Below are 12,165 nucleotides of genomic sequence, written 5' to 3' on the forward strand. Positions count from 1 at the left end.
CCAAAGAGACCTCACTGAGGTGAGATTTGAGCAATTTTTCAAGAAGGTGAGAGAATCGTGAGGGCATGGGGGTGAAGCTTGAGGCAGCAAGGAAGCCAGAGGGGCTGCGGTAGAGTGGGCAAGGACAAACATAATTGGGAAATGTAATTTTAATCTGTTGGTTGTTCATCTATGTATTGTTTGTTCACCTGCATGTCTTCAAAACCCCAACACCAGCAAGAAGCCAGTTACTACCCAGTGCCCATCGTACAGCTTTATCCTTCCTTTCTACCACAGGCTTTGCTAAGCAGCTACTGTGTGCTTGGCACTGTGCTGGGAGCACAAAGGTAAATGAAGCATGGTCCCCTATGTGATGCTTAGCACATGGAGTGTGCAAAGAGGCCTCATGTACGCTGCTCAAAGAGAGGGGTTGGGGGAGAATCTGGTCTACCCCATCATGCTGAATCCTGGGCCTAACCTTGGCCTGGGAGCCTCCATCTTGTGGGAAACTGAACAGTGAAGAGGTTAATGCCAGACTCTGGGGTTAGATTGTCTCAGCTTCACCACTAACTAGCCAGCTGCCTGACCTTGCCTAAGTGACTTTCCTGGTTTCAGCCTCAGTTTTCTCTTGTGAAAAATGGTGAACAGTGTCTGCCTCAAAGAGTTGCAGTGATTAAATAAAACAGTGTGTGTGAAACTGAGTCCAATACTTTGCATAGTAAGCGCTTGACAGATAGTAATTGCTATCACCATTATTAGGAAGAGGGTCACCAGAGAGAGAAACCAAGGGTACTTTGCTTCACCAGCAGAGAGATCAATACTTGCTTTTTTGGTCTGTTTGTGCCACCTGGAGAGGGTCAGGAGGCAGGCCATGGCCCTCTCTTTCCCTCCTCCCTGGCCAATTTGGTTGGGAGCTAGAAATTCTTCATCACAACCATTTGGCTGAGGTTCAAGGGCTCCCGTGCCCTGAGGGGCAAAGGGTGTGTTGGAGGGGGGAACTGGGGGGACTTTCACTCGAGAGAGGATTTCCAGCACAGACGAGTTGTCAGGGCAAGGCAGGTCTCTCTATTGATAGGAGCAGCTCATGCATGAGAGCAGATTGTGCCAATTCTATAGAGCACGACCCCTCAGCCCAGGCTTCTCCTGCTAACATAGTTATCTTTCCCAATCTGCTTAGGCAGAAGGGGGATACAATTCCTGTCCTTGTGCTGAGCACACAGAGCAGGCAGGACCCAGGCCAGGGGCTGGGTCTGGCTCTCCGCATTCCCCCCAGTTTCTCCCCTCCCTTAACTAAAAGTCTTGGGTTCTTTCAGCTGCCGCATCACCTTGGACAGAATTAGCACAGGCTGCAGAAATTGGCCACTGGCCATGGGTAAAACCAGGGAGTGTCCTGGAATTCTTGATGCCTGGGAAGGTTCAGAGAGAACGCCAGAGGAAGCATCTCCAGAACTAGGGGTAGGGAAAGAGTCTGCTGCAGCCTAAAATTCACTGGCTAGGGGCAGTTGTTGATGCTTTAAGTCTGAGGGTCTCAAAGTGTGCTCCCCACACCAGCAGGATCGGCATCACCTGGGAACCTGTTAGGACAGTGTGTACTCCCAAGCCCTACCCCAGACCTGCTGAATCAGAAACTCTGAGGGCAAGACCAGCAAGCTGGGTTAACAAGCCCCCCCCCAGGTGATTCTAATGCATGCTAAAATTTTAGAACCACTGATCTAGGAAGCTGCCGCTACTAGAAATGTTCATCCTGGCCCTGGTGCTCAAAGCTTTTGTATCACAACCCTCCCCAACAACAAACTGCACCTCTTGACACTCTACCACCAAGATAGGGCCCTAAAAACATTTCTCTGGGTCCACCTAAAAAAAACATCATTGTAAAATGTTCACTACAGTCTCCCAGCTGCCATATGAGCCCAGCCTACATATACAATATCATAAATGAGAAAGGGAGAAAAATATTTTGTATACACATGGTGTTTGCATCAAGACTGAGGGGTAGGCACTTGTATCTTTATTTTATGGAGACGCAGTGAACTTAAGTAATTAGCACACAGTTGCAGAAAGAAAGGGGCAGGGCCAGGACTAGGACCAGATCTGCTTGACTCCAGAGACCATGTTTGCTCTGGCCTGCCCATGTTGTCTCCTTTAATTATAAGATTTGGTTCTACAGTGCTGAATTTTCAGAGCATCTCGGGTCTCCGGTCTTTGTGCTAATTAGTTAACATTTAGCATGTTTTAAAAAGCTGCTTTTTGTTCTGTAAAACCAATATAGCTGCAAATATCTTCTAAATAGACTAATTCACTTTGCACATATCTATATATTTAATAAAACTACAAATGTATGGCATGAATATCTGCACATTGAAAAAAAACTAACAATATAGGGGCATGTAGGGTAAAAAGTAAAGGCCTCGGCCAGGCATGGTGGCTCACACCTGTAATCCCAGCACTTTGGGAGGCCGAGGCAGGCAGATCACCTGAGGTCAGGAGTTCGAGACCAGCCTGGACAACATAGTGAAACCCCATCTCTACTAAAAATACAAAAACTAGCCGGGCATGGTGGCAGACACCTGTAATCTCAGCTACTCGGGAGGCTGACACAGGAGAATTGCTTGAACCTGGGAAGCGGAGGTTGCAGTGAGCCGAGTTCGTGCCAGTGCACTCCAGCCTGGGTGACAGAGAGAGACTCCGTCTCCAAAAAAAACATAAAAATAAAAAGAGTGGAGGCTTCTCCTTACCCTCTTGTTCCTATCCTACCATCACTGTGACCATGCTTAACAGTTTGATATGTGTCTTTCTAGATGCTTTTTCTATGCATATATGTATGTACATGTCAATGAGATCAACGAATTGCATATTATTGTGTGACTTGCCTTTTTCCCTTAATATATCTTGGTGATCTTTGCAGTGCATGCAGATCAACCTCATCCTTTTAATGTCTGTAATAGTATTCCACAGTAAGGACATCCTGTACATTTATTTGGTCTGTTCTCTATTGAAAGACGCTTAGATTGCTTTTTTTCCTGTCACAATATTTTTAAGTAATAACATCCTTATGAATATATTTTGAGCACATGTAGGAATATTTCAGGAGTGTGTAGAGGTAGAAATGATTGTTCAAAAGAGGTAAAATTTTAAAGTTGATAGGTACTACCAATCGCTCTCAAACACACTGTACCATACTACACTCATATAGCTGTCAAGGGAGCACTTCGTTATGTATTCTTACCATCACTGGCTATTGTCCAGCTTCACATTTTTTACAATGGGATGGGCAGAAAGTATCTTATTTTAGTTTGTGTTTTTCTGGTTACTAGAGAGATGGCGTGACTCCTCATGTTTACTAGCTATTTGCCTTTCTTTTTTCTGAATTGCCTACTCATATCCTTTGTCCATTTGGGTAGGGGGAGAAGTTGTCTTTTCCTTATAGATGTATAAGCTCTTCTTATAGACTATGGTTATTATTCCTCTGCCACTTATGTTGTAAAACTTTTTCCAAATCATCACTTGTCTTGCAAGTTTACTTTTAGTGTGTTTTGCTGTACAGAGAATTAATATTTTTATCTAATCAAGTCTGTCATTTAAAAATGTATTGTTTCTTGACTTTGTGCCTGGCTTAGAAAGGCCTCTACATTTCACTTAAATTCAAGAAACCAGTTAGAAAAAAATTTTGCCAGATCAGCTTCTGTTTCAGTTCAGCATTTAAGCCTGGATGCTTAAAAAACTGGATTATGATAGCAATGTCAGTACTGCTGATTCTCCTCCTAGTTTTTAGTCCTCTTTCTCTGCTGGCATTAAACATAATGATAATAAAGGAGTACAGTCATCCCAAAGTATCTGTGGGGGATTGGCTCCAGGACCACCCGCAGATACCAAAATCTACACAAACTCAAGTCCTGTAGTCTGCCCTATGAAACCCGTGGATATGAAAAGCGAGCCCTACTATAATGCAGATTTCCAAATTTTGCCTTCCTACCCATGTTTGGTTGCTGATGCAGAACCCACCAATATGGAGACAATACAGAAGGCAGACTGCATTTATTGAAGAACACCTGTGTATAAGTGGACCCACACAGTTTAAATCCATTTTGTGCAAGGGTCAACTATATATACATATATATTTAAATTCATCATCTTGGTGCATCTGGAGACAGATTTTATCATCATTTGCAAGGGCCTCTTCTGATTCGCAAATCAGAAAGTCAAACCTGGGGATTATCTGTGACATTTTGCTTTTCCAATGTGTTTTTGTCTTGCATTTTATGGCTCTGGATGCCTGATTTGTACTATATTCAGATATCACTGATGGATGAGATAGGTGAGAAAGAGCAAGAATGTTATTTTTATTTTATTTTTTTAATTTTAACTTTTTTTTTTTTTTTTGAGACAGAGTCTCACTTGTCACCCAGGCTGGAGAGCAGTCATGCAATCTTGGCTCTCTGCAACCTCCTGGGTTCAAGCAATTCTTGTGCCTCAGTCTCCTGAGTAGCTGGAATTACAGGTGTGTGTCACCATACCCAGCTAATTTTTGTATTTTTAGTAGAGATGGGGTTTTACCATATTGGCTGGGTTGGTCTCAAACTCGTGACCTCAGGTCATCTGCCCACCTCAGCCTCCCAAAGTGCTGGGATTACAGTCGTGAGCCACCACATCCAGCCCTGTTTTTCTCCTTTATAGGCATATTTTCTACCTTTTTACGGAGAGAGAGCTTTTTTATTTTTCTTTTTGCCTTTGCTTTTTGTTTTGGAAATTGCTTGTCTCTTTTATGTATCTCTAAGGCTGTCATTACCCTTTCTTGGGCCTGTAACTTCTCATTCAGAAGCAACAGCGTAATTGTCACAGCCCGTCTGGGTTGGTCCTCTTATAGGTACTTGGTCTTTTTGGTCTCAATGTATGTGAAAGACAGAATAATGGCCCGCAAAGATGTCAGCATCGTAATCCCTGGAACCTGGGAATATGCTATATTACATGGCAAAGAGGAATTAAGGTTTCAGATGTGGAATCAAGGTTCCATTCAAACCACAATTCTCAGTTTTTCCTGGCTCCAAGCGATGCTCTGTTCTACAGAAAGCAGCCACTCACTCTTAAGAAACGTACTTGCTGGGCATCTGATTGGCTTTAGGCTCACAGATTCCTATAATTTGCATATTCCGGTGGTAATTATTCTTCCTATAATTATTCTAGAATCTAATATACAACTGTGCTTTGGTTGCCATTCATGACAAAGAAATAGCTGTGGTCTGTCTGTGCCAGTTACTCTGAATTTCACAAAGGCTTGCCTCTTTCCTCATTCTTTACTACTTGGTTTCTTTTCAACTCAAGTTAGAGATTTGAATCTGACCAGATTCTTTGGAATGAATCTAGACCTGGAAGCAGGAAAACCTCAGTGTCTGTAGCTTAATCTAGTTGGTCTCTCAGTCACCAAGGTCTTCAGTTTGTCTGTCTTGTAAGTGGGGATAATGCATCTCATGTACATCAGCTGACATAGTTCCTAACCCACAGGAGACTCAAAACAAATATTGTTTTCTTCCCATCTCTCAGTTTTATGGCCTGTAACATGGGTATATTAATGAGACATACTTTGCCAAGGTTTTTTGAGGATTAAATAAGATAATACAGATATTCAGAAAGAAATGCAAGCTTGTTTCCTTTTGGAGTCATGCTGCACTCCTACCACTAGATGGCATGATCAGCACAGCCAGCTGGTGAAAACAGCTCTGAAGTCTAAGGGAAAGGGATCCCACTTCATTTTCTTTTCTCAGGATGAAGTTTGGAAATAATTATCACAGATGTACTGAAGAAGTCTTCATTTTTGCTGTAAATCATGTATTACCATCAGAGATTTTCTTGGGCAGTAGACTTCCCTGAGGAATGGTTGGAAGTGAGGCCTGGAAACTGGAGTGGTCTCTTTGAAACGTCGTTTGATCATGTCCTTCCCATACATGCCTCTTTTATCGTGTCCTTCCCAGACTTTAATCTCACTGTGGTTTGTTGTCACCTATTCAAGTACATATAAAATAAGTCACTCAGGGCTGGGTGCGGTGGCTCACGCCTGTAATCCTAGCACTTTGGCTGAGGCGGGCGGATCACTTGAGTTAGAGTGAAACTCTGTCTGGAAAAAAAAAAATCACTCAGGTTGAGAGTGAGAGGCCCCTAGTCCTGCCCCTGAGGCACCACGGTGGAGCCCTGGAACTCTGTGAGTCACGGCTGAAGAACCACTGCAGGAGGAAGCTTGGGGCCTTTAGCATGGCACATAGGGCCCTCTGCTGTCTGACGACTGCCAATTTACTCCAGCCCATCTCTTGCCACTCATAGCTTTGCACTGGCTCTCGGCACCTATGATCTACCGAGTTTCTTATGCACATAACCCTGTTTCTTGCCTCTATGCCTTTGCCTACGCAGTCCCCTCTCTATTTTGAATCTCCTCTCCCCTAACTGACTCATCCGTTGGGGCTCAGTTTGGGCTTTAACTTTCCCAAGACTTCTTACTTGACCCTATCTAAGTTGTTTTCTAGTAGTTCACTTATGTGTCTGCATCCCCCACTAGTCTGTGAGATTTCTGAGTACAGGGAAAGTCTCTTACGTCTATTTTATAAAGGCCTGGCAAATGAAAGAACTCAATGGGTTTTGAGAAATGAATGAGTGATGAGTAGAGAGAAGGGCACCACCTAGATGAGGAGGTAGGAGATGAAGATGTAGGAGATGAAGATGTAGGAGTGGCAAAGGAAAATGAGTGTTTTGAATCTAGAAGTAAGGGGAGTCCTTCCCCAGCTGCAGGCTGAGCCCCCGGCAGGAGACCAGGTAAGCCTTCTTCTCTCAAAGCCTCAGTGGCAGCCCTCACAAGAGGTCACCAGGGGCTGGGAAATTGGAACTCCTTCAGCCACAGAGCAGCTGTTAGAGAAGCACTAGCAGTGTTGGGAGAGGAGGACCTCGGGATGGGGGCAAAGCCTCCGGCTGTCCCAGAGAGACAGTGCAGAAGGATGGCTGTTTGACTGCCCAGGCTCCAGGGAAAGCAGGCTTGCTTCTAAGAATCATTTTGACTGTGATCTTCGAGGCCTGGGGTTGGAGGGCCTAAATCTGCCCAGGCTGTACTAAAGGCAAGTGTCCTACCAGGGATGACCTCTGCCAGAAGGCCAGAGGGCGGAGGGTGGATCTCAATCTGAAACTGGGAGGGAAACCACTTGAATCTTAAAAAAATCGCTTCTTACTTCATTTTCCTTCTGAGCGGGTCCCTAGGCATCCAAACAATGCCTCTCCAGGCAGCCTGGCACGGCTGTCATAAAATGCAACTGAAATCTGTATCTATGGAAACAGGCTGGCTCCTCGTTTTTGCCTCTCTCACTCCCTGCTTCTGTGTTGGCCAGGATGGGGCTAGACTCCAAACTCTGCACTCTGATGTAGGGGCAGCTTCATCCATGCTCTGATGGACCTCCTGCGTCCCCCTTCCTTTTACCTCCTCTTACCAGAGGCAGAGGAGGTTCTGGGAGAGGGTGACCTTGGGATGGGGGCAAAGGCTCCGGCTGTCCCAGAGAGACAGTGCAGAAGGATGACTGTTTGCCTGCCCAGGCTCCAGGGACAGCAGGGAGTGACTGACAGGGGTGCTGTAGGCTCGATGCCCCAATCTGGGCTTTTGGGATTGAGGCCCAGACCTTTATCCACTCAACAAAATTAATTCCCTGCCTCCTCCACCCACCCTAGGCTTGACAGCAATTCTCTGGTCCTTTCTTTCCGTTGCCTGAAAAGGTGACTTATTATTCCTTAGGGTACATATGTGATGGTGTTTGGTTTGAGAGGTTTATTTAAAAAAAATATTTTGGGGGGATTTAAGATGAATGAAAATCATTCTGCTTCAACTTGGCAGAATGGACTGAAATGGAAACAAAGACAGCAGAACTCTTTTCTTCTCTAGCCCTGATGTGCTGATTTACTAAACCAGGAGTTTTCTTGCAGGGGCAACCTGTTTTCAAGACACACTGCAGACAGGTCTAGCTTAGCTGACCTGTGGGAACATCAATGGGAAGGGTAGAAGGAACAGGGTGATGGCATTCGGGGATCTCACCATTCTGACACGACACAAGTCATTCAACAGCCAGAGATTCTGAGGACAGCATTTCCACTCCCACAGGGTGCCCCTGTCTGGGCAGCCCGCGACAGCGTCCGGAATACCGCAGAGATTGGCCCTGCGCCACGAGGGGGCGATGCCGTCTCTCTTTTGCTCCACGCACTGTAGTAGACGCCTTCAGAGCCTGAGGGCAAAGAAAAGAGGCTTACTCCAAGTCTGCAAAGGAGAGTCAAGTGAACTCTTTTTTTCCACACGGGAAAAGATGGATATGGTCTAAATGGGAGGGGCTGGGAGGACAGGAAATGCAAAGGGGGACAACCTTGGCTTTAATTTTACTGTATAACCACACTTTCTGGGCCGATTTCCTTGTGCCTTCCCTTTCACCCTGTTTAGTGATCATTATACTGGTGGCACTGGATGCCCCAGAGGGTATCCCTCTTTTTCTTCTCTTCCTTTTCTTCCTATTCAGAAGTCCCTTTTATCACGGAAATATTTGCCCTGTCTCCCACAGCACCACAAATCCAGAATCACCAACCCGAGGGTTTCAAGATTCTTTGCTCTATCCCCCTCCCTTCTCCCAGACCTGTCCTTATTTCCTTTGGTCCTGCACAATTCTACTGTATCCCTGATTGTACCAGGGGCAATATTTGATGATAAAGGGCAGAGTAAATTGTAGAGCATTAGGTTCATGTGATGACAAAGCAAAGGGCAAAACTTCAGCAGATGGCAGACCTTGATCACTGGAGACAAACATTCTGGGGCCTTTCTGGTTAGGGCAATGGAGAACCCATTCTAAGAGTTATGGCTGAGATTGTGTGAATTTAACTCACCCACCTGCAAATCAGAGACAGACTTGGCTACAGGAAGCCTCTGTTGCTAAGGGCAGAATTGGGGAGCTTTTGGGACCTTCTCTCTTGTGAGTTGTCCATGCCTGGGCTTGCACTCCAAAAGCCTCCTGGCTAATTGAAATCCACTGGTACAGCTTGCATCAACAAAGACTCCAGGCTCCTACTCAGGAGTTCATTTTGCCCTTGGCCTACCTGTAAACCCATTAGGGTGAAGAGTGCAGAGGAGTTTCTCTCCCCACTAGGTCCAGCAAACACATTTTCATGTCCTTGTAAACGATGAGGGAGTCTTCCATGGAAGACTGTAGGTAGAGCCATCACTGGCTTTCACAACATGGTTTAGTATTTTTGTTGTCAGTCTCTATAATCTGGCTGTAATTCTATAATTCTGGCTCAGAATCTATCACTTACTAGCTCTGTGATAGTTGGCAAATTAACCCTTTTAAATCTCATTTTTATCATCTGTAGATGGAGATGATTATTATGAGAACTTAATGAGATAATCCATGTAAAGTACTCGGCCCAACTGCTGGCACATAAATGGTTGTTATCATTATCTTGAAATGCAGTGGAGTATAAAGGCTAAGCCAGCTGACTCAAATCTGAGCTCTACCACTTACCGTCAGTGTGAGCTCAGGAAAACCATTTGATTTCTATATGCCTCAGTCTTCTCAGATGTAAAATGCAATTTTTTTATTTGAGACAGGGCCTCTCTCCTGTTATCCAGGCTGGAGTGCAGTGGCACAATCATAGCTCACTGTAACCTTGAAGTCCTGGGCTCAGGTGACCCTCCTGCTTCAGCCTTCTGAGTAGCTAGGACTACAGGCATGTGCCACCATGCCCAGCTAATTAAAAAAAAAATCTGTAGAGACAAGGTCTGGCTGTGTTGCCCAGGTTGGTCTCAGGCTCCTGGCCTCAAGTGATCCTCCCACCCCAGCCTCCCAAAGCACGGGGATTATAGGCATGAGCCACCATGCCTGGCTAAAAATGAAGTTTAATAATCACAGCTATGTCACAGGGTACTTAGGACTGAATAGATAATGTATGCAGTGCGCTGGAAACAGTTCTTGGCATATGCTGAGTACTCAAAGAAGGCTGGTCATCACTGCCTATAAAGCTGTGGTTTGGATTATCCAAAAGTTACCTGCATTTTGCTCTAGAATACTAAGATGCGTGTTTTAGTTAGCAGGAGAATTATTTTCTTATTTGACTTAGTTTGCACTAAGGTGAATCTGTATTTGTTACTTGTACAACTGGTTAATGCTGGGGCTGGGGCTTAGAACATGGCTGAGGGAGACTTGTTAGAGATGCAAGATGTGCCACAGAGAGTCCAGAAAACAGATCCCTTTGAGGCACTTGCATGGCATCTTTTCACTAGTGCTCCTGTATAGTTTATCTTTTACTACATATCAGTTTAGAAAGAAAGATTTTATTGTCAAACCAATTTTGCAGGTAGAAGAGTAGGTGAAAGAGACAGATTACGTGCCCTGCCCAAAGGTCACAAAGGCAGGATCTATGTCCACATGCCAGTTGCATTTAAAAATAAAAATTAATCAAAGTAGCTTTTGGCTCTGCCTGACAGGACAAGTCATAGACAGTGTATTTAATGTGTCATTAGACGGTGTTGGCAGCCTTCGGCACAGCTGCAGTGAATCTGGGGTAACACCAGGAATAGAGCACCTCTCTGATTATTTATTTTTAGAGTCTCCAACAAGAAAATTTTAAGAAAAGAAAAAAGAAATCATTGTGGGTAGGAATCAGGAGAGAGTAGTCAGGAAAAATCTGAAATTTTCCTAAAATTTAAAATATATATATTATGAATTCTAGGTCCTGGGCCATTTAAGCCAGTCTCTAAATCATATGATTATCTTATAGGAGGAGAATCTTGGACAATAAAAAGATCAGAATGAGGGTGATGTGCTATAAATCTTCCTAAAAAAGCGAGAAGAATTAATTTGGAGAAACAACCCATTAGGGTTGACAACTGTTTAAGTAAAACTGATGACATGAAACTGGAAAGAAAATAGTCCGCTGACTTCTTAAATGGGAAGATGATTCATTAGCAGTGAGGGTTAGGGGTGTCTGTAGTCCTTTTCTGATTATCTATGAAGTAGTAACCTGGATTAGCCAAAAAGAGATTTGCTTTTGACTCTGAAAAATGTCATGATATTTGTTTTGGCAGTAGATAAATTTTTGAACTAGACCTGTTAGCTCAATTGTAAATATTTCATTAGAGAGTGATGGGCATATGAATGCTACAGCTTCTTTTCATTCAACAAATATTTATTGAGTACCTACTATGTGCCAGGCACTGGGCTAGGAGCTGGAAATACAATGCTGAACTAGTTAGACATGGTCCTTGTCCTCCTGGAGATAGACACTGAAGAAATAATACACGTGAGCAATCATTATCATCTAATTAATAATCATCACAATGGGCCAGGCGTGGTGGCTCATGCCTGTAATCCCAGCACTTTGGGAGGCTGAGGTGGGCAGATCACCTGAGGTCAGGAGTTCAAGACCACCTTGGCCGACATGGTGAAACCCCTTCTCTACAAAATACAAAAATTAGCCAGGCACGATGGCCAGTGAATGTAATCCCAGCTACGTGGGAGGCTGAGGCAGGAGAATCACTTGAACCCAGGAGGCAGAGGTTGCAGTGAGCCAAGATCATGCCATTGCACTCCAGCCTGGGCAACAGAGTGAGACTCTGTCTCAAAAAAAAAAAAAAAAAAAAAAAGTCATCATCGTCATCACAATGAAGACATATACAGAGTGCTAAATATGGGTATAATGAAGAGTTGGCCTTGCCCAGGAGGTGAGAAATATGAAAGCCCTTTGAAAACTGTGAAGTGCTAACTAAGGCTTTGTCTGGATTCATCTGGATTGTGGTTAGTCTCTGAATGGGCACAAGATTGCTCCTGTGTAATGCCTGGGGTGCTGTTTCTGCCTGAACTTTCTCTCTTGAAGGAGGCCAATTTCTTTCTCAAAATTCTACCTGGTGAGTGGGAAAGGCCCAGGAGTGGGTGGGAATAGGTTGAGAAAGGCTTCTATCAGTTGCTGGAGCACAGAGACCAGTTCATATTTATGAATTCATCATCTATTTTGGTTGGAAATCTCACAAAAAAATAAGAACGCACAACTTCTTGACCAAAATTATGAGCAGAAAGGTCTGCTACTGTCCATCACTCATACTTTCAGGAATTGACACAATGCATTTCTCATTCACCAGTTCTATGCTAACAGTTAGGCATATGCAGATGTGAACACCAACATTATTAC

Source organism: Pan paniscus, chromosome 1 (genome assembly GCF_029289425.2).
Source record: "Pan paniscus chromosome 1, NHGRI_mPanPan1-v2.0_pri, whole genome shotgun sequence".
Classification (NCBI taxonomy): domain Eukaryota; kingdom Metazoa; phylum Chordata; class Mammalia; order Primates; family Hominidae; genus Pan; species Pan paniscus.